The 24,582-nt window shown below is 40.5% G+C and overlaps 1 protein-coding gene across 2 annotated transcripts in view; it reads right to left on the bottom strand.

Annotated features, from left to right (window-relative positions):
• LOC126298407 (diacylglycerol kinase 1-like) overlaps positions 1–24,582 on the bottom strand; it is a 1,060,073-nt gene that overhangs the window by 141,135 nt on the left and 894,356 nt on the right. The gene's annotated exons all lie outside the window — the stretch shown is intronic.

Raw genomic sequence — 24,582 nt, 5'->3', positions numbered from 1 at the left:
TGAGATTTGATATAAATAGCACTGCGGGCATATAACAGAATGGCATGTGGGAGGTTTCTTTTCCTGGCAGTGTACTGTTACACAGCGTCACCGGTTCAGATCCGCTCCAACTGTCTCGGTGGGCAACGGCTGAATAACAACGGAGCATAGCACTTTGAAGATGTTCCGTGTTACCCTCCAACGGTGGAAGTATAGAGGAGGGGTGCAGTAATGCGCCAACTCTACTGTGAACGGAAAAGTGGCTCGACGAGAACAGGCCACTGGTAATGATTGTACGAAACGGACACAAAAACGTGGTCATATTGGGCCTGTCTTCAGTCATAGCCCGAATCCGAGTCCTCCAGGATGGAGGAAGGGGGGGGGGGGGCGATGGTTTGTAGTCCAGCGACCGTCTCACGGAGGGTGTCCACTTTACTGTATGGTTGGCGAGCCTTAAGGCGAATGGTCGTCTTGAGAAGGGCCGTATTTGTCTCCTCATGCAGAGTGACAATCCTGGTGAGTGGAGGGGCGTGAAGACTCCACCTGATACACCTGAGAACTTTATTTGGGAGGCGCTGGAGAGTCAGCATCCGGGACTCACTAATCGTGACCCACGCAGAGGAACCATATGTTAGTGAGGATAGGACAACGGAGTGATACAGCCGGAGCTTGGTGTCTAAATTCAGCTCTCGGCTGGAGAACAGCGGGTACACGGCCTTTGTCAACTTTAACCCTTTATGGGTGATGTATTCTGCGTGGCGGTGGAAGAAAAGTTTATTATCCAACCAGACCCTGAGATACTTGGTAGCTTGGGCCCACGGGACCCGAACGACGCAGATTGAGATGTAGTGGCTGAATATAGGGCGCCGTTTAATGAACTACATTGCTATAGTTTTGGCGGCATTGTGGGCCATCTTGTTGGAGCGACACCAGGTGACTGCTGCCTCGACTTGGCTTTGGAGGCGAGCAGTGAGTTGATCAGGATTGCGGGAGGTCGTATAAAGCGCCGTGTCATCGGCGTATTGCGCCAAATGGAAGTGACGGATGACGGGCATGTCATTGACATAGACAATGAACAGAAGAGGGGACAGCACAGAGCCCTCAGGGGCACCCATTGACATGTGGCGTACACTGGAGCGCTGCTTTCCCCGCTGAACAACGAGGAAGGTCTTCTGGTGAAGGAAATCATCCACAATATTAACATAGAGTCAGGGATGGGCGTTTACGCCAGCATCTTATACATTTGGGAGGCACATTAAAAGAAGCACATGGGAGAACAGATGGAAATACTGCATAGACCTCCAAATAGTTTCATTCGAGTCTGCTATCCCAACTACAGATTAGTACACACCAGCTAAAAACCCGTGGGGAACTGTTGAACGAACAGGGTAATTTTTCACACTAATTATCACTAAACTCTTAGCCTCTACCAGTGCATGGAATGCGGCGAGACGAGCCCTTCTAGTGTTGAGTTTGACACGACGGAGGATATCTCAGTGTGACGCTACTTTCGGCACTTACTCAGCTCCTTTTGCTATGTTTTACTGGAAAAGAAGACGGGAGACACTTTTAAATGTTTTTAACCGTGTTCCATTTAATGAAAGACACTGAAGTGCCAAAGAAACTGATATAGGCATGCGTGTTCAAATACAGAGATATGTGAACAGGCAGAACACGGCGCTGCGGTTGGCAACGCCTATATGAGACAATTCACTGGCGCAGTTGTTAGACTTGTTACTGCTGCTACAATGTCAGGTCGTCAAGGTTTAAGTGAGTTTGAACGTGGTTTTATAGTCGGCGCGTGAGCGATAGTACACAGCATCTCAGAGGTAGCGATGAAATGGGGATTTTCCCATACGACCATTTCACGAGTGTACGGTGAATATCAGGAATCCGGTAAAACAAATCTACGACATCGCTGCGGCCGGAAGAAGATCCTGCAAGAACGCGACAAACGACGACTGAAGAGAATCGTTGAACGTGATAGAAGTGCAACTCTTCCGCAAATTTCTGCAGATTTCAACGCTGGGCCATCAACTAGTATCGGTGTGTGGACCTATCAACGAAAAATCATCGGTATGGGCTTTCGCAGCGGAAGGCCCACTCGTGTACCCTCGATGACAGCACGACACAAAGCTTTACTCCTCGACTGGGCCCATCAACACCGACTGTTGATGACGGGAAACGAGTTGCCTGGTCGGACGAGTTTAGTTTCAAATTGTATCGAGTGGATGGACGAATACGGGTATGGAGACTACCTCATGAATCCATGGAACCTGCGTGTCAGCAGCTGGCGGAGGCTCTCTAATGGTCTGGACGTGTTCAGTTGGAGTGATATGGGACCCCTGAGACGTCTTGATACGACACTGACAGGTGACACGTACGTAAGCATCCTCTCTGAGCACCTGCGTCCATCCATATTTAATGTGAATTCCGATGGACTTGGGAAATTCCAACAGGACAATGTGACACCCCACACGATCAGAATTGCTACAGAGTGGCTCCAGGATCACTCTTATGAGTATAAACACATCCGCTGGTCATAAAACACCCCAGACATGAACATTATTGAGCATATCTGGGATCCCTTGCAACTTGCTGTTCAGAAGAGATCTCCATCCGCTCGTTCTCTTACGGATTTATGGACAGCCCTGCTGGATTCGTGGTGTCAGTTCCCTCTAGCACTAATTCAGACATTGGCCGAGTCCTTGTCACGTCGTGTTGCAACACTTCTGCGTGCTTGCACGGGCCCTACACGACATTAGGCAGGTGTACCAGTTTCTTTGGCTCTTCAGTGTATATTTGTCAATCTGCAGAATCCTTACTAATGTTTTGTGGTTAATGCTCTGGACTGTTTCCATGTATAAATCATTTCAAGATTTTTCATGACCCGTTGAGTCGCCCATATGGTGTAACACGCAGCGTGTTAGCATGCAAGAGTGGGAGATGAGACAGGCCCGGACAGAAACTGCACTGCGGATTAACCCATTGACTTATACAGGCGGCTCATAGCAGGTCGCAGGTATCAGGTACGTTATTACATTGCCGGCTCTGAGACAGGCCGAGTAGATAAGAGTTCCTTCTTAGTGTTTCATCTTTTCTATCAATAGATAGCATGACATGTTATATACCTTTGGAAAACAGAGAACTCAATCTAGTTAGTGCTGTGTAATACACTGGTTTTCTTCCGATATTTTCCGAGCTATACGCAATCATATTAAGGTTTTGTTAAGTTTACCCTCGCCGTCCCATCAAGAAAACTCCGTCCAGAAATTGAGCAGTGTAAAGGAAGAAGGAAACATACAAGGTATGAGTTTGAGAAGTGTCTAGGGACATTGCACATGTCTGTATTTTTTCGGGGATACTACTTCAAAAAAGAACTTGTACAACAGCATTGTTTTCACTAGTAAGGATAGATTTATGAAGAATTCCTATCAAAAATGTATATAATTTTAAGAAAGATGTGTAAGACAAAATATTCTGCTTCTCGTAGATTTAAATAGTAAATACGGGGTTGACTATGGGGAAAAATATTAGTAAGTCAATGGGTTAATGACGGTGGGCTGGTGCACTGACCAGAATGAATGTGGGTTTTTGTCGGTTTCCAACGCTCGTTTCAGCAAATCCTGTTCTGGTCCCCAAATTCTGCCTCAGTGAATCGATATACAAACAGATAAAAATACGATCACTCACAGAACAAGGTTTACACAATTCTCATTCAGAGGGTGCATACGAGTCTCATTCCTCAGGTATCCTTGCCAACCGCAGAGTCGGGAATTGTTTTCTGGCACACAGTTAGATAATTAAATAAAATTTGTCAAATCCTGAAAACGCACACACTGTACTAGGAGGTATAAACGCTACGAAAAAGAAACAAACAATTCTTATATCACTTAGCACGTGTGGGGAGCAATGATTTATATTACGAGCTTCTTACATCAATCAGGTTTCTTTTAGAATTTGATATAAAGTTTACAGTATACTGCTTTTGTTTTAGCATCCGACAGTGAAACTGAAACCTCTGTTAAGACTAATTACTCTGCAGGTGTGAGAATTCGTATATTCTACAACGGTTGTATCATAATCAGACGAAATATAGCTCTGTAATACTATAAACGCAGTATTAGAACCAAGCTGTCATTTATTTCTATATTATTTAACACATCTGAAGCTGGACGACACTGCCCAAAACCAGTAGTTTCAAACAATAGAAACAGTGATCAACAGACAGAAAATAAATATTTTTCCCTTAATTACTACTTAATTCTTGACAGAGCTAGCATTCTCTCCACAACTGGACATCAGTTTGCAGCAATCATTTTGATTTGAATAAAATACTTTTATTGGCTATGAACTGCATAATTATTCCATTTTCTCGTTTTACATTTAGACTGTAGGACATGTTTTAGAGCTTTCTGATTACTGTACAGTGGCTGCGCTCGCATCAAATGTGCTATTTGTTTGTTTGCTTGGATGCTACCTACGCGTGTGGCGGGAATAAATTTCACTGTAATGAGCTCGATTTAAAATGGACGTCACGTACAGCAATGTCAACACCTTCCACAACGCATTTCAAAAGGCGACATTCACACACAGTGTCAACGGAACGGCACGCTAGCGTCGAGGATTCTCAATAAGAATAATATAATGTTGACGAGTTATGGTTGCGTCATCTAGTAATATCGGACCTTTTCGCGCTTACGATGCTGCGGCAGTTTTGCGTTTCCTTCAACTTCTACAAACACACACATTTATTTCCCCCCCCCCCTCCAGAACATGGTGACCGTTGTAACACATTATCAGATAAAACTTCCTCTGTTGTGCTTCCATCATGCACCATGCCAATGAGCTCAGAATAAACGTAACAGATCCAACTCACATCGCGTGATCTTTGTGGTACGGAGAGCCACTTTTCACAAAGCAACCTAATGTTACTAGGCCAGTGATTTAAGTTACGACGTTGTAAGCTGACTTATAGAGATTAAGTGCTGTATTTTCTACAGACCTGATGATTCTCGCATCTGACGACTGAAACCGGTAATAGTGAAATGAATTTTGTGCAACCTATGGCTATTTTATCTGAATACTTCTTAAGCGTTGTTTTATTGTTTGCTATATTTTCTCAGACTGCAGAGATTGCACGAGAAGCTGACATTTTCCGCATAATTGTTCTCTCACAAGCGAGAGTACATACCTGGTGATCAAAAAGTCAGTATAAATTTGAAAACTGAATAAATCGCGGAATAATGTAGGTAGAGAGGTACAAATTGACACACATGCTTGGAACGACATGGGGTTTTATAAGAACCAAAAAAACACAAACGCCAAAAAAAAAAATGTCCGACAGATGGCGCTTCATCTGATCAGAATAGCAATAATTAGCAAAACAAAGTAAGATAAAGCAAAGATGATGTTCTTTACAGGAAATGCTCGATATGTCAACCATCATTCCTCAACAATAGCTGTAGTCTAGGAATAGTGTTGTGAACAGCACTGTAAAGCATGTCCGGAGTTATGGTGAGGCATTGGCGTCGGATGTTGTCTTTCTGTATCCCTAGAGATGTCGGTCGATAAAGATATACTTGCGACTTCAGGTAACGCCAAAGCCAATAATCGCACGGACTGAGGTCTGGGGACCTGGGAGGCCAAGCAAGACGAAAGTGGCGGCTGAGCACACGATCATCACCAAACGACGCGCGCAAGAGATCTTTCACACGTCTAGCAATACTTTCTTCTTTTTTTTTGTTCTAATAAAACCCCATGTCATTCCATGCATGTGTGTCAACGTTTACCTCTTCATCTACATTATTCCATGATTTATTAAGTTTTCAAATTTATACTGACTTTTTGATCACCCGGTATATAAGATTAAGTTTTTAGAACATGTGGACAAAAAAGCCTACATTTTAGATAAATTAGAAAACAGGCAGACAAAAAGGTGGATACATGCGCAACTTAAAGCAACCTGCCAGAAACAGTGTTGCCAAACGTGTTCTTCCTTTGGTTTCCTCAAACCGAACAAGAGAGCGATACAAAAATTGGGCATTGGACGGTAGTAACGATCGAACTCAGCCAATGGCACAGCAGTATCATGCGGTACCACTTGTGCAACGCCTACAACCGATATTCCTGGTATGAGCTTGTCTGCTGAATTGCCAATGTCCAATTTTTGCATCGCTCTCGTGCCCAGTTCGAGGAAGACAATCGAAGAACACGTCTGGCAGCCCCATCTCTCTTCTCAAATTTGTGGTCGCAACGACCTGATAGGCTTACTTCAGCGCTAATTAAATCGGAAACGCTGCAACGTATCGAGTTTTCTCTTAACACTTATTTCTCAGCACAGGCAAACCTGCAGCACAGCTACAAATTTTTCAGACTTTCTGACCAGCCTATATTTGGTAAAGGAAACAAAAGAAAAATGCGGAGTAGGTATTAAAATCCATGGAGAAGAAATAAAAACTTTGAGGTTCGCCGCTGACATTGTAATTCTGTCAGAGACAGCAAAGGACTTGGAAGAGCAGTTGAACGGAATGGACAGTGTATTGAAACGAGGATATAAGATGAACATCAACAAAAGCAAAACGAAGATAATGGAATGTAGTCGAATTAAGTCGGGTGATGCTGAGGGAATGAGATTGGGAAATGAGACACTTAAACTAGTAAAGGAGTTTTGCTGTTTGGGGAGCAAAGTAACTGATGATGGTCGAAGTAGAGAGGACATAAAATGTCGACTGGCAATGGCAAGGAAAGCGTTTCTGAAGAAGAGAAATTTGTTAACATCGAGTATAGATTTAAGTGTCAGGAAGTCTTTTCTGAAAGTATTTGTATGGAGTGTAGCCATATATGGAAGTGAAACATGGACGATAAGTAGTTTGGACAAGAAGAGAATAGAAGCTTTCGAAATGTGGTGCTACAGAAGAATGCTGAAGATTAGATGGGTAGATCACATAACTAATGAGGAGGTACTGAATGGAATTGGGGAGAAGAGGATTTTGTGGCACAACTTGACAAGAAGAAGGGACGGGTTGGTAGAACATGTTCTGAGCCATCAAGGGATCACAAATTTAGCACTGGAGGGCAGCGTGGAGGGTAAAAATCATAGAGGGAGACCAAGAGATGAATAGACTAAGCAGATTAAGAAGGATGTAGGTTGCAGTAAGTACTGAGAGACGAAGAAGCTTGCACAGGATAGAGTAGCATGGAGAGCTGCATCAAACCAGTCTCAGGACTGAAGACCAAAAACAACAACAGTATATTTAGTTAGATTAGGCAGTAGTTTCCACATTCAGGAATTTAACGTGTTCGTAGTTCAGAGTTAAGCTATGACAAATGTTTCAGAAACGCAAAATAATTCAGAGGTAACGGGAGATCTTCCTTGCGTGCTCTGTTCAAGCACACTCAGAAGACCATAGGTCCGAAATGGAGGCAGCAAGTGCAATTCAGCGCACTTTATCAACAGACAGTGTACCAGCTGACAGTGATGGTGAAAATTCTGGAATAATTTCTACTGATAGGGACGATCAAAAACACTACAAAAAAGAGAAACCAAGCAATTAAAGAAGAAGTTAAATATGTAAATATTAAAACTGACCACACTAAGACGAGATTAGCTCAGAAATCATAACCTTATTTAAGAAATATGAAGAGAGGTGAAAGTTAGTAACAGAGACACTATCAGAAGAAGTTTGAAAAGTCAAAGAGTTGCTAAAAACACAGGGGCATACGATAACCTGCTTAGAATATAATGTAGTACAAGTAGTGAATGATTTAAAAGGAGCTAATGAGATTTATGAAATCGATCATAAGTAGCAGGACAGCAGCATAGCAAAGGTTAATGTTGATTTGTGCAAGAGAGTAGCAGTAGTTAAAAAGTCATGTAACGTCTGTACAGATGTACCCCTCTGAGAATTGCAAGAAATTGGCGAAAAAGTTGAAAGCAGATCTGAGGCAGAATTGGAGGTAATAGCTTAGTATGTCGATCAAGTGGAACCTGAAAAAAAGCAGAAACTTGAGGCGTCTAGGAGGACGAAAAACTAGATTTACGTTATGTCTGACGGACAGTACTTGAGAGTGTGTACGTTTCACAGTTTCTCCGTTAGGGGGAGCATCCTTCCAGTGGCATTCAAGCAACAATTTGAAGTAATATTTCAAGAACAGTAGGATAATAAGAGGGAAATAGAGTCCGTAATTAGTAGTCTAGAAGGTGAAGCATTATCTTCGGGATAGCGAACTGAATTGCAATACACCACATAAATCAATTCATAAAAGTATTTAGCAGCGCTCAGATTTCGTTGAGAAGAGACCTTTTTGATGGCCGCAACTTTTATAGTAGTCGATGTAATCTTTTTAGGGAAGAATTTGTATTTGGTCGAACCACTTAAGGAGTTCTACCTAGTTTCTATAATAATGATTAAGATATCTGTTACGATCCAGGAAAAGTTAACTGGAACCCCAAAATCTGACGCCAATACAACTGTGCAGGCACTGGATCAACTAGATTCATTGGTGGGTAGTAACCAAAATGTAGAATGTTCCTGGTGGAATAAATAGAGAGAGAACAGACAGAAAGGCGTACAAAGTTGTGACGAGGTACTGTCATCAAGACTTAAATGAAGACGGTGGAAGCAGACGCACGACGAGAGCGAGAAAAAAAGGGCACAATATGATGACCAGGGTCCGTGTTATTGTTATATCAATCCTCCCAGAAGAGGAAGGGGCAGATTCAATAGACACAGTGGAAAGGGAGTTATCATGGGGAGTTCAGAGATTATAATGAACATCATAATGAGAACTATGAACAGGAGGCTTCACCTCAGGGCAACTTTTAGAATGTTCGGATAACGTCTGATCTAGAACTGTAATTGCTGAAGGACGAAATATCAGTTTTACAGGATTTGATACCAGGGATAGCATTACACTGGTATTGATGGAAGTAGCTCACAGAGAAGTGGCTGAAGCACCTGAACAAATAATTAGTATTCAGATGTATGATTTGAATGCGATAGCCGTAGTGGATTTCGGATCGTAGACGACTGCCCAAACACAAAAACTGTGTGATAAGCTTAAGGTAAATAAAAAGATCCCAAAAATACCAGTGTAGGGACTAAGAATAGTTACAACGTATGGAGCTAAAAGCAAGCAAGTAAGAAGACGGATCTTGTTAGTCTTCATGATCAATCGGAGGGCCGGCCGCGGTGGTCTCGCGGTTCTAGGCGCGCAGTCCGCAACCGTGCGACTCCTACGGATGAAGGTTCGAATCCTGCCTCGGGCATGGATGTGTGTGATGTCCTTAGGTTAGTTAGGTTTAAGTAGTTCTATGTTCTAGGGGACTAATGACCACAGCAGTTGAGTCCCATAGTGCTCAGAGCCATTTTTGATTCAATCGGAGGAAGTATATGTATAATGCAATGTTGGTACCAAACTTCAGTATTGCGTTGTAATAGATTTTGCCACTGTTGTAATTAATCTTAACGGCGATTAAGTACCTGGGAGACTAAAAAGGAAGGACATTCCGGCAGAAAGGAAAGTAGGAACCAAGTAAAGATAATGACGACAATTTTCTTGCTGGTATATATAAAATAAACAATCATGATCAATGACTTCATATCAACATACAGGTAATGGGATAAAGGCTGAGATCAGCAACAAGAAATGTCCTAGGTTGGCTAAAGTAGAAAGGTTGAGTGCTATAGAGGCGATGAAATTAAAAAATATTTTATGCATCTGCAATCAGGCATTTACATCATTTGATGAGACATTATTTGTGTAAACTGAAAGTAATGCTACATGATGCTTTTAGAGTGACATCACATCCAAACCTAATTACCAAACCGGAAGTAGTTCTCAAAGAGATCAAAACAATGAATGGGGAAGCTGTTGAGAGAGTCCAACGTAGTTGTGTCACCCCCTTGCTGTGGTTTCGGAAAAGTATGAATCACACTGTATGTAAGGGCAATTTACCAAATTATACTGCTCCAAGTAGATCATCCAGAGATACTAAATGAACTGGTCCAGAAAGTCAATGACACACGCGTAATGTCCAGGATCAATCAAACCGAGAGCATCTGGTAAGTGACCATAACTGTGGAATGGAGGAAATAAACAGCTTTTGTGTATCGAGGGTGAGGAAACCAGTTCAAGGTATTACCATTTTGCATGAAGTATTCGACTCTAGCCTTAATTTGCGTGCTAGGCACAGTGTTAGGTGAGAAACTGTTGGAGACGATGTACTGATTGCTGCTAATAGTTGGAGTGAGCAGTATCAGATTTTAAGGGAAGAAGTAGTAGCATTTGAAAACAAGGACATTAGAGTGAATTTAGAGAAATCAGAGTATGGTACAAAAGAAATTAATTTCTTTGGACACATTATTTCAGCTTCAGGAATTAGACCTCACCTTCGAAAAATTGGTGCTAGACCCTATTAGTGACTTTCCTAATCCCAGGAACAGGAAACAAATAAAATGGTTTCTTGGCCTCTGTGGATTCTATCACAAATTTGCGACAAATCAATAGTGAATGCTAAAGCACTGAATGAGTTAACTAAAAGGAATTCTATTTGGGCGCGGACTGATGAATGCAGGAAAGAATTTAAATCTGATCACACGCTGATTTATCATAGAACTTTTGTTTAGGGACAGATGCATCAGAATGTGGGATTGCTACTATTTTTTTTACAAATTTAATTGTAACGGGAGGAAAAATCGTCATATTGGTCAGCAGAATCATAAATAAATTACTCGGTGAGAGAGAAAGAAGCATTGGCGATAGTATGGGCTTTCTAAAAATTTAATTTTTACCCTGAGGGGCGAAAAGTGTACATGTACATAGACTATACAGCATTATCCGTCTTGTCGGATTACAAGCTAACACATCGTATTCTGGCAAGAAGGCATTAGTTCTGCACGAATACAGTTTGGAAGGTATTTATATACCAGTAGGCGGAAAAATTGTAGCAGATGCCTTGTTCTAGGTGTCAGTGAAGTTGAATGAAATTAATGTGAATGATACAAAACTGCAAGAAATGGAGATTTTGTCCATGAATGGAGTTAAGTTTAAGGACCACAGAATAAAAGTAAATCAAACTATATAAAGGTAGCGAAATGCCGACAAAACGCTAAGAATGGTGAACAGATATTGGGACTACAGGAAGAAAGTAAGAATAAGAAAATTTTCCTTGGTACATAAGTGTATTTAGTATCCAGGACTGAGAAATTAATCATACACATTCATTTAAGCTATGGAATTTTTGGGGTAAAGAAATGTACTGAGATGCTCAGGGACTCTTGCATTTTTAACAGCATGGAAGGAAGAGTGAGAAGATTATTAGGAGAGTATGAAAAATGTCAAAAAACCAGGGTATCAGCGCTATATCGAAAAGAAAACATCTATCCCATCAACCTGAATAGAGTTATGGATAAAGCTGCTATTGACATGTATTGCCCTCTTCCAAAGCCACCAAATACGCTATAAGACATAAAAAATGTTGCACCATGAAGGAATTATGCAAATAGGGCGGAAGTCAGCAGATTTGGTGTACATGTACAGAGAAACAAATGATTACAATTTCAGAGAAATAACAGGTATAGAGACAAACAACAAGAGGTGTAGAGACAATCTCGAGAAATAAATTGTCAAATACAATTATTTATCCAACTGATGAGTGTCAAAGAACGGTTCAGAACATGCAGTAAAGAATGAAGGTATAAGGTAAGGAAGAATATAATCAGCAATCTTTATGCCATATAATAGCTGTTACTGATACAAGAGATATTTAGTGGGTGACGAATATTCTGTCACTAGAAGGATATTAAGGGTATTAGAATTTAGACGTTATTAAGTGGAGGATAGGTAAATCTGTCACTAAGAAATATTAAGGTTATAATAGTAGGGGATACGTAAACCTTCCACTAATAGATACTAGAGAGTAAGTCCACAGTAATTACGTAAATAGCATAAACAGATTGTACGTATATGTGAAAGAAGAATAATGAACACACATTTCTGGGTAATGAAGGTACAACATTGAAAGATGTTTAACTGTTGGATCCCTGGTATTCATCAAATGTAAAAATTGTTTGAAGATCAAAAGGGTATGAATAGAAAGAGGTAAGCACTTGGTTTACAGATGATACCATAAAGAACCACCAAAGGAATTATTACTTTTGCAGAGATGATATGGACATGAACGCAAACAGCGTGTACTGGCGGCAGATATAATTGTACAAAAAATGAAACGAGTATCCAATGAACAATGGTCTTATTACAGATCTGTTAGACTGAGTGTGCCACGTCAGCATTCTAGAAAAAAAAACAATAAAGCACTCTCTATATTATAATAACAGTCGCATTTAAAATGTATGGTAAAAGACGCAGGATAAATGTAAGGAAATTCGTAAAGGGAAGAAGCAAAGCATAGTTCAGAGCGCAGAAGGCGGATGTGAACTGGGAACGCTAATGTCTTGTTGATGGGCGACAAAGTGATCCAACGGGAGGCTGGAAAGTGCGAAAGACCTCAGTCCCACAAAAAGTACTGGAGAAAGACCAAAAGTTGGTCACAGACACCTGGCAATGAAAGTATTCACTTTCGGTGATTCAGGCACAATGGTGTTCAGAGTATGAAAGTATAAAGCTGGGAGCGAGAGAGATGAAATTAATTTTAAGGTGGCGAAAATAAAGTAAATGGGGATTCAAGATGTAATTACTTTTGGGTACATAAAAAACTTGTATCTAATAAACGTTAATATTATCTGTTACATCTAAAACTATAGCTGAGTCATCAGATGAGGCCTGAAGAGAAATGGTTGAAGTACACCGCATCACTGAGTGCACGCATCAGCACAACGACAACAAGACCTTAACTCGAACAACTCTCCAGATGTCTACCACCAAACGTGATGTTCATATCTGAAGACACTTCATTAGATAGCAAAGAGCCTCAACTAAAAGATGTATTCTGTTTTGTGTATAGCATTAAGCTGGTGAAATGATTTGCAGCAAAAAGATGAATGTGTTGAAACAAACCCCATGGACAACAATTTGCGGAAAGGTAGTAACATAAATATTAATTCAAGTGATTTAAAAGAGTAGAATTAGTAAAACAAGAGTATCTTCAGCAGCAAAAAGATTAACTTTGAGGAATAAGAATTAATGTCAGTACCAGATAGGAAAGGTTATAATAGTGTGTCGAAAGAGTGGGTTCATTTAAATTTCAAAATTTTTATTGTGTTTCGGAATTTCTGATTTTCCGAACAAAGCAAGCGGTGAGATGTCTAATGCTTATGTTAAATGGGTGTCGTAAAGTGGTATAATCCTGTCCAAGAACTTCTGTCTTTGCAGGAGGTGAACGGAACAAAGTCCTCTCTAGCTGTTAATTAACAGCACTCCAAAGATATGTGAGCATAGGAAATATACAGGCCCCTGATTGGCCGAAGAGTTTGAGCCCAGAAACGCCTTTGTCACTGCTAAGGGAGTATCGTGGCATTGGCCTATGCAAGCAGTCACGTGTCAGTCACGGACCACAACAAGCGTTGCACATTGTGTTAATTAGTGTCGTTTGAAGTCAGTGTCATAGTCAAAAGGCAGCAGAAAATGTCGGGAGAGAGCTGAATATTAAATTGGACGTGAATGTGATGACTGATGGACGTTGCATATTATAAAGTGCGGTTAGGCACTATTGGGTTATTGAATTACGTGACGTTGCTGATTGTAAAATCTTTTAGTACTGTGCAGAGGCAGGTACTGCAGACAATAATTAAAGCTGACATCCTTGAAACTGACCTGAAGTTTTCATTACTGAAATAAAGTGTCTGATTCTCCTACGATTTTCACTTAACAGTATTCCACATGTCAATGAGCCCACTAGTCCACGAATTGGTGATATCAACTGCTGCGAAAGGGACATAATCTGCACAAGACACCAGTTAGGAAACCTCCATAGATACTATTGGCAAGGTGTGACGGATCTACAGATCCCTAAACCTAACACTCACGTGTATGGTCGGTTTATTACAAATAGATTCCGCGGGTAGTACTGCAATTACTAATGTAAGGATAGTATTGTACAATATGTATTTTTCATGTGTGTGGATACGTGGAATAGCATTCTCCTCCTCCAGGAACAACTGTGAACAGTCTGTCTCCATTACGTTCAGGCATTACGTTTTCATTATATTGTATCAGGATATTTTGACTGATCACTGAACTGTCTCTACAAGGGTATATTGTAATTGAATAGGTGAAACTAAACAATTTTTTTCTCATAGCATCAGCACTGTTGCAAGGGAATAAAAAACTATTCGTATTAACGAGAGCTTGCTCTAACCTGTACAGATAGCTGCTCATGTTAAACCAGCGGAACTGGATCGAGTCTGCCTGGCACATTAACGACGAGAGTGAGTGTGTCGGCCAACCTGGATGAGGATTTTAGGTGGTTTCCCGCTCCCCACTAGGTGAATACCGGGCTGGTACCCAAACCCCGCCTCAGTTACACGATTCCCAAACATTTAGAAAACTTTCGCTGACTTTAACATGAATAACACTGAACGCAGACGGTTGGGTTACACCCATTCCGTCGTCTGACGTCGCGCCAAAGGTACAAGAGAAAAAAGAAGATAAAACACAGCTTGCTATATACCCACACGATAGAGTGCAAATGGTATGTGTCACTGAGCATGAAGATTTCATCTTCTCATAGCCATAGTCATTTGTCACTTCAAGAAATTGTCGACTAATAACAATGACACAATCATACGGGTATCTTATCGTTTATGTGAGTGCAAATATGAATATTTGACTAACACAGCCCATTAAGTTGTATTGGACAGCGAATGTTTAACAGAAACGAAAGTAACATCAAGTACCTTCAATGAAATGTGGTAGAAAATGTGCTCAGTACACATAGACGATGGACTCGGTAGCATCAGCAGTACAGTCACATTGTTCGTTGTCGATGTTGTTCTCTACAGGAAAATATCATCATTGGATGATCATCGTAAGGAAATGTATAACTATTTGGACATAATATACACTTGTTGTAATGAACTGAAACTTTCTTAAAAACCGTAAAGTTCAAGATAATGTCCATAAAAATGGAGGGAACTCTGTGGTATCTGATAAAAAGGTAGTGCGAAGATAGAGAGCATGCCACTTTGTTTAAATATGTAGATACAATACTATGGGGCTGTGTGAAATATGACAGACAACCACAATCGTAGTACAGAAGGTATACGCAAATATACCATTTTTTGAAAAGGTTACTGGGAGTTATGGTGGATCTGCAAAGAAGATCTCACAGAAGACAGCAATACAGTCGACTAGTTGAAAGACTAACAGAGACATTAGGGATACTTAAATGGGTGGTCTGGCATAAAGATGCTGTGTTTCTTGGGAAATCCTACTGCATACATTTAAAGAACCGATATTTGAGAAGGCTAGACGATAATTCGAGTCCACTGAATGGCCAGCGTAATTAGCTGCCATGGGGAAGATACGCGTTCGATTCCCGGTACTGCCACAGATTTTTCCTCATTGAGAGGACTATTATGGGATGCACTTAGACTCGTAAAGACAACTGAGGAGCTACTAGGTCGAATAGTAACGGCTCCACGATCTAGGATGTCTGCAAATGGGCTAGTTGTGTGGTGTGTTGGTCACTTGCGCATACATACCATACGCGTTCGACGCGGCAGGGCAGAGAATGACACGGCAGCCGATAGGCATGCCTTTGGCATTCGTGGCCAGGACGAGGAGCTCGTTAAATACGATAATTCGATGTCACCATTGTATTTCTCACGTAGGGACCATGAGAGTAAGACATGACAGATTAGGGCATGTACGGAGTCATGTAGAGAGTCACCTTCGCCTGTTCAATAGGCGAATAGAGTGGGATGGAAATTCACTAATACTGTTACAATGTATCCCCTGTCAGGTAATGTAGTGTCTTGTGCACTATATATGTAGAGGTAAATTACACAGAACTGTGAAGACTGCATTCAAAAGTTCTGACAGATTTTTTTGTAGTTGTACTATTATTTTATTTTAAATTTTAGGCTTTTATATCATGTTTCTTTCTACGTGTATACAGTGTGTCGGGGGTATTGATAAGATATTGTGATAATTGGTACTTTAATATGCACACGCTTCAGAGTGATAGTTGCTTTTTTTCTGCATCTAACAGTCTTGCTGTAAACCCATCACATAGTTTATAGTATGATGTTTTCTGCACGGACGTACGTACGCCACGAAGTGAACCACGCTTGTCAGAAGAGACTACTCTTATTGTGTCCACATGTCCCCGCTTCAATACCTGACCTGCTGCTTGGGGAAAATTAACATTAATGGCTTGCTTGTGCCATGCATACTTGGTGGTACTAACAAACCTAAAAGCATGATACGCGTAATATCTCTAATTATTAATCTGCAAATGAAGTGAATACTGATGTACTATTGTAGAGTACACTGTCCTCAATCATAAATAGAAATATCTTCACCTACACCCCTAACACTCCAAAAGTGAGACTATTATTAAATTATGACCAATGAAAGAACGGAGAAGATAAATGACGACGAAAACAGTGCCCTGTTCTATGAGCCCTCGTGATTCTACTGCCGTCTAATACCGCTTCTTGCTTTGGTAATGGCCTTATTTCGACGAGAAAGAGAGCTCACAAGTTTCTTCTGGATTGGTACATCAAGCAGAAACCAGTCATTGAACATTAGCTCTCACAGACGTAACAAATTGGTGGCACGTTGATTGCTGCGTTTCACACACTCCTGTAAACAGACTCGTATATTTTCTATGTAAGTAAGACAGGCTGATTTGGCGGGTAGCTGAAGGTGTGGCTGGGTTCCTGAGTGTTCATCAAACCAGGAATGTATGTGTAAAGGCCTACGAACACGGTTGTTCTCATTATGGAAGATAGAAGTGTCCACAGAATGCTCATCATGAAGATGTAGGAGAAAGGGCAACACTTGGTGAAGAGAATGTTGAATAAACATGTGGTTCAAATTCATGGTAACCTTACTGAGAGACACATAGTCGTGGTACGAATCTCTAAGAAATTAGAGAACACTTAGGCTCTGAATTGCTCTCTCCACACGCTGTGGACTAAACGCCTCATTGCACTCTGTGCCTAGCATCATTTGAAAAACGTCAAAATTGCGACTCGTCACACCACATTACACGCCTCCAGTCAGCTACTGGTCAGTTCCTGTGTTGTATAGTACACCAAAGTCGTGCAACTACCTTATAAGCCGCTATGAAGGAAACGTCTTTGCGAGGTACCCGACTCAGATGTCCATTTCACGCAGCTCTCCTCCCAGTGCTCGAAGAAAATATTTGAAGTGAGTTTCCATTTGCTGACTCAGCATTTTCTATCGTATTTGAATCCAATTATCATTGACAAAACGTGGCCAGTATTCGCCGTAAACACGTTGGACAGTCTGCTCTGTAGACCAACAAAGCGAGTAGCTCCATTCACGGCTTAACCATATGCACGCGCACGAACGATAGCTCGTTTGTGTCATGTCTCCACGTGAATAGCCCTTGCTGTGCTGATTTCATACAACAGACTACCACAGACACACCAACTCCATCGAATCTACAACATCTACAGCTATACAAGGCGGCGAGTGCTATATTTTAAAGAGGTGACTAATATTTTGTCCGGCGGGGTAATGGACATTCGAACTCGTCTAATAAAAATAATACGCTCTCTTAACGAATATACGACCCATTACAGAACAACTGGTAGCACACGGTCTCATATTCTGTCAGGATTGTTTGCAGAAAAGTTCTATCTCTGACAAACACAGCAATGAAATATCTAGTAATTTATTTTTCCCGATATAAATTGTCGTTGAAAGATGTGAGTGGAAAAACAATGGGTTTGTTTATAAAATTACTTTTTCTGCTCACAGACTCGATTTTCCTATATTTATTTCTTGAACAACGAATTTCCTTGTGTGTTGTCGTTTACTCGTCCGTCAGTCTCGTGTTGTCAAATCGGAAACAAATTTTCCGTTTATTCAGTCCTCAGAATACCGCAGTGGCTCCAGTAACAACGAGAGAAATAGGTACAGAATTTTTGCCAACTGTCGCACTTGTTAGCTACTTGTCGCCATGTTTCCAAGCTGTCACTCCAGGTGAGACGAATATTTGATAGTTCATTTTCGTATTCAAACACTGATACCATTTTTTACCTGTAACTACGTTTTGTAGATTTCAACGTATGTCAAACGTCTCTCCGCTCATATTTCTGAAACTTTTTGATGAAGCTCCTTGCTAACGTGTCGCTCCACTTCTGCATAACAAAAGTTTTCATACTCACTGCAGCGAAATGACCGCAGCAGAAACATATTTTTCAGTTTAGTGTGTTTGACGGTACGTGCCAATTCTTAAAAATTTCTTTCGAGACGCATACATGTAGTTATAAAAAAAGTTTATTAATAAAGCGAATAGTTTTCTGAAATTAGTTTGAGACAATTATGAACTTCTGTGAATAATGCTGTCCAGAAGGCTTAATGATTTCTTTAATACATTATTTATAATATTTTTCCTCTGATGCCCTCATCAGACCCTGTAACTAAGAAGAAAAGTAACACAAAAAATGTGATACTATGTATAAACTACCAGTCAAGAACAGTAAGACGTCACCCACGAAGGTTAGACGTTTTGAAACATTTTTATTTTTATTTTGGCAGGCGATATTAAATTTCAATGCTTTATCTACTAATGACGACTTATCACTTGTCAAGTTTACTTCTGTAAGGTTGACTATGTTATTGTATAACTGATGTTCATTGGTCTGTATGACTTTTGGCGTTCCACGATACCGATTTAATATATTCTGAAATTTAATTTCGTGAATATCTGTAAAGTCATTCTGTTCTTAAGCCAACATTTCCTCAATCTTGTGAGAAACCAATTATACCTACTTACATAATAACTGCAGCATGTTGAAACTATATATCTCCACACTGATGTGTTGCTTTCATTTCAAATACCACTTTTATATTGTGAAAGCTTACCTACTGAGGCCATATTTTGTAATTTAAAATAAGGAACCTCTTATTTTAGCGCAATCTGTCATTTTACACGTTTATGACCAGAAAAATAAAAGCAACGTATTCAACGCAAGCGTAGAATTGACTGTCGAAATCCCGCCTCAGTATGGGTTTTTTCCCATAAAACGACACTGGACTTTGTTTCAGAAGTCCTGTACTTGGTGGGTTGGATATTATGATTGTTGTTAGATAGCATACTCGTTATACTTTTAAATTTGTATACTACTTTTTCTTAATTATAGTATATGATATTTGCAGTAGCTGAAACATGTTGCAAAATAATTTAATAACCTACACACCAGTACTTTGGTTAATTTATTTATTTGCTCTGAAATTCTTAGGGCCATTAGACTCTGCTTTCATCTCACCGGGAAATCTTTCTTTAAATGATATAAATTAATAATTTTTTGCGTGTGGGTCCACAGTGTTTAGATATACTTACACATTGCTTGGTAGTAACTAAAAATTCGAAACTGGCCAATAGCAAATAACTTTGAATACTGTACAGCCCATAACAAACATTGTTTTCATATGAACGATATTAATTAAGATGCGTATTATAGGAAGTCTTACATCTAATAATAAAACATATCAAGGAGCTCATATGGACTCTAACCATATAATTGATCGGTTGTGAACTGCAGATTAAAACTCAAGAAATTTCAGAAAAGTTGTAAATTAAAGACATGAGACCTGGAGCAGCTGAAGAACTGTATGTGGTTGTATGGTTTCAAAGGGAGAATTAGGCAATGGTTAACTGAAGCACTTCAAGAGAATACAACAGAAGACGAATTTGTAGATGTGAGAGATGAAATACTGATGGCAGCAGGGGATCAAATAGACAAAATACAAGGTCCAATAGAAATCCTTGAACAATACCAAAGACAAAGAATGCAATTGACGAAAGAGTACAGTAAAATAATGTTGCCAATGAAGTGTGCAAAACGGCATACAGAATATAACAAATAAGACTGAAAGAAGGTCAAATCGGCGAGCAGGAATGGTTAGGTAACAAATGAAAAACTGTAGAAGCACGAATCACTCGTGTAAAGTGGGATGCCACCTATAGGAAAATTAAACAGCTTTGGAGAAAAGGTAATCAGGTGTATGACCATCAAGAGCTCAGATAATAAGATAGTAGTAAGCGACGAAAGGAAAGGTGAAATGTGAAAGTAATATGCAGGAAGGCTGTACAAGAAAAATTACCTTCAAGACAATATTACAGGAAGAAGACAGGAAGGAGATGAATATGAGATGGGAACTATAACATTCCCAGAACAATATGACTGAAGATGTAAGTCGAAACAAGGCTCCTGAGATAGACGACGTTCCCTCAGAATTATTAAGATTCTTGAGAGAGCCAACCATGACAAAAGCTTTCCACCGATGTGCAAGATACACGACACAGGCGAAATATCATCAGATTTCAAGAATATTGTAACAATTACATTTACAAAAAATGTAGGTGCTGCAAGTGTTAATACTACGAAACTATCTGTCTAATAAGACTGCTTTCAAAATACTGAAAAAAACTTTTTACAGAAGACTGGATAAACGGGTAGAAACAGACCTCGAGAAGACTTGTTTGGGTTCCGGAGAACAGAAGCAACACCCAAGAACCATTGAACCTACGACTTACATTAGAAGGTATCTTAACCAAATGTGAACCTAATCTTATAGGGAAAAACTTTTCAAAATATTGGCTGGAATATATTCTTTGAAAATCTGAATGTAGCGGAAATAAAATAAAGGGGCCAAATGATTGAATTCTTTTACAGAAAGCAGTGGAAGAGTCGAAGGACATGAATGGGAGGCGGTGATCGAGAAGGAAGAGTGACAGAGTTGTAGACTATATTACATTAAGAATAATAAGGAAAAAACAGATGTTTGGGAAGGGAATCAAATTTCAGGAGAGAGAAAATGAAAGACCGAGGTTTAACGATTATACTGTAATATGTCAGAATCGGCAAAGAACTATAAAGAGCAGATGAACGGAATGCATAGTGTCTGCAAAAGAGGTTATAAGTTGAAAAACCAAAAAAAGTTAAAGGATAATGGTACGTATTTTAATTAAATAAGGTGAAATTGATGGAATAGCATTAGGAAATTGGACATTAACAGTAGTAGCTGAGTTTTGCTATTTGGGAGGGATTTGAGCTGATGATTGCCGAAGTAGAGAGGATATAGATCGCAGACTGACAATACACAGAAAAGTCTTTCTGAAAAAGAGAAATTTGTTACCATCGAATATAAATATTAGTAGTAGGTAGAGTTTTCTGAAGGTACTTGTGTGGAACAGAGCCTTGTGAGGAAGTGAAACGGTGGCGATAAGCAGTTCAGACAAGGAGTGAATAGAAGGTTTTGAAATGTGACGCAACAGAACAGTGCCGAATATTAGGTGGATAGGTCGGATGAGTAACGACAAGGTACTGAATGAAATTTGGAAGAAAAGAAATTTCTTGTACAGCCTGACTAACAGAACGGAGTATTTGATATTACTCATCCTGAGGTCTAAATTAATCGTCCAGTTTGATTAAGGAAATAAGTGGGGGGGGGGGGGGGGTAAAAACAGTGCTGGGAGACCAAGGCTTGAACAGAGTAAGCGGTTTGAAATTGATGTAGGTTGTAGAAGTTAACAGATACTAAGAGACATGCACAGGATGGAGTAGCATGTTGTACCAAACCACTCTTCGGACACAAAATCCCAGCATCAACATCTAATGGGAGAAGAGCGCTTGCAAACAGATAGGATAATGAGGTAAGGACATAATCAGCGAATATCAGTAGCAGATTCAGCAGAAAAATTATTAAAGCAGTGTTAATAAAGTACACAGCCAAACAGTGCCGGAAATCTATTTAGACCTGACCTAGGTTTCGGTGCTACTATGAGTATCTTCTTCAGAAGTCAATGATGTTACTTGGTTACATTGAATTAAAACATGCTACAAGAATCATGAGCTGAACCAGCCCAGACACATGCAGTAATCATAACTGAAATGTCCATTGAAAGAATGAACTATGGATTTCACTGTTATAGTTTCTGAACTAGGCGGCAGTGGATGAGAAATGGAGGGGACAGGGAGAGAAAGAGGTACGTGGTAGAACACAAGTAATGAAGAAGAAAGGCGGGCTGTGTCGCGGCTGATAGTGAGCACGAAAAAAGAAAGAATCGTTAGCGGGAAAAAACGTGGAAGTCTGCTTTAATGCCTGACGGAAAAAAGTGGCCATACAGCCCTAAGTTTGTACTTAAAGGAACATCATGAGGTTGAATAAAGGAAGGGCTTCCACTTCTTCGTCAATGCGATAGTGTGGCGAACTGTTCACAGGGTGCAGTTTGCTTGTTCCATAGGCGTGCAGCAGCACATGGAGGCAGGAAGGAAGGTTAGGGTTTAACGTCCCGTCGACGTCGAGGTTATTAGAGACGGAGCACACGCTCGGAATCACTCAAGGATGGGGAAAGAAATCTACTCTACCCTTTCAAAGGAACCGCAGCACTGGAGAAAGCGTTGGAGAATTTTTTTTTACGGCTGTGGACATTGGGGCCATTTAGAGTACTAGACAAATGAAACCTTGTATTGCTGTTACGATGGCAGGACAAGTACTTTTAACTGTGGTACGTGATATTGGGATGCATATACCTTGAGGGCGGATGAAGTAGGTGTAGCGTATGGTATTCAAGTAACTTTTCCCGCTACGAACCCTGAAACAAAGCACCGACATAGTGAAACAAACGTTCATAGCAGACGTGACGCACATCTGTATTTGTGGTTAGTTCCATAGTTTTCACAACATATTCGGTATTGGATTACACCACACTAATGGGGATTGGTGGAACGAGTGTCTGCCCTAGTAGGCGATCTAGACAGCTTTATTCGCAGAACCTTACCTTTTAGAAAACGGTCCATCCATCTAACTTTCTGACTCAGTATTTACATTAAAATTTTACTTAGTCTAAACCGCTCCGAAAAAGTTTTGCACCATCCTCATGACTTGATTAATTTGCGTGTCTTCCTATCATAGACTGCATTCTGAATACACTTTTGATCACAGGGAATCGCCTTCTGTGTAATGGTAGTAAGATTTAACCTGAATGCCCAGCGCAGTGAAACAGGCCGTACTGTGTGTCCAGTCGTAAACGGGACAGCGCAGCTCATTTAGATTGTTCGTTGTGCCAAATTGCCCCGATGGGACACTTCAAGCTTCGACAACAAGCGTACTGACACTTTACAGCAAGTAGGGTAATCAGAAATGGAAGCCGTCTGTCGAATGGAGTGCACCACTCAAAAGATTGAAGGTGTGTCTCGTAGTGGTCGCCCACTACCATAGCTCCAGCTGTTGATTGCTACCAACAAATTACTGCTCATAGGTACTCATAGGAGGCAAGAAAAGCGCACGCTCACATTTGGAGGCAACTCTGCACAGGCAGACAGTACGCAACTCCCTCCACACGATTGATACATAACTAACACGGATTTAGAAAATATCGTTCTCGGGCAACACAGCTAGCTCTTTATTCCCATGAAGTAATGAGTGCTGTCGACAAGGGATCTCAGATCCATTCCATATTCCTAGATTTCCAGAAGGCTTTGGATACCGTTCCTCACAAGCGACTATTAGTCAAATTGCTTACATATGTAGTATCGTCTCAGTTGTGTGACTGGATTCGTGATTTCCTCTCAGAGAGGTCACAGTTCGTAGTGATAGACGGTAAATCATCGAGTAGAACAGAAGTGATATCTGGCGTTCCTCAAGGTAGAGTCATAGGCCCTCTGCTGCTCCTGATTTATATAAATGATCTAGGTGATAATCTGAGCAGCCCCCTTAGATTGTTTGCAGATGATGCTGTAATTTACCGTCTAGTAAAATCATCAGACGATCAATTCCAATTACAAAATGATCTACAGAAAATTTCTGTATGGTGCGAAACGTGACAATTGGCACTAAAAAAAAGAAAAGTGCGAGGTCATCCACATCGGTACTAAAAGAAATCCGATAAATTTTGGGTATACGATAAATGGCACAAATCTAAGGGCTGTCAATTCGACTAAATACCTAGGAATTACAATTACGACCAACTTAAATTGGAAAGACCACATAGATAATATTGTGGGGAAAGCGAAACAAAGACTGCGCTTTGTTGGCAGAACACTTAGAAGATGCGACAAACCCACTAAAGAGACAGCCTACAGTACACTTGTCCGTCCTCTGCTGGAATATTGGTGCGCGGTGTGGGATCCTTACCAGGTAGGATTGATGGAGGACATCGAAAAAGTGCAAAGTAGGGCAGCTCGTTTCGTATTATCGCGCGATAGGGGTGAGAGTGTCAGTGATATGATACGCGAGTTGGGGTGGCAGTCACTGAAACAAAGGCGGTTTTCTATACGGCGAGATCTGTTTACGAAATTTCAATCACCAATTTTCTCTTTCGAATGCGAAAATATTTTGTTGACACCCAGCTACGTAGTGAGGAATGTTCATCGTAATAAAATAAGAGAAATTGGAGCTCAAACGGAAAGATTTAGGTCTTCTTTTTTCCCACGC

The sequence above is a fragment of the Schistocerca gregaria genome, chromosome X (assembly GCF_023897955.1).
Source record: "Schistocerca gregaria isolate iqSchGreg1 chromosome X, iqSchGreg1.2, whole genome shotgun sequence".
NCBI lineage: Eukaryota > Metazoa > Arthropoda > Insecta > Orthoptera > Acrididae > Schistocerca > Schistocerca gregaria.
The sequence above is the reverse complement of the archived record's forward strand: the minus strand, read 5'-3'. Positions and strand labels throughout refer to the sequence as shown.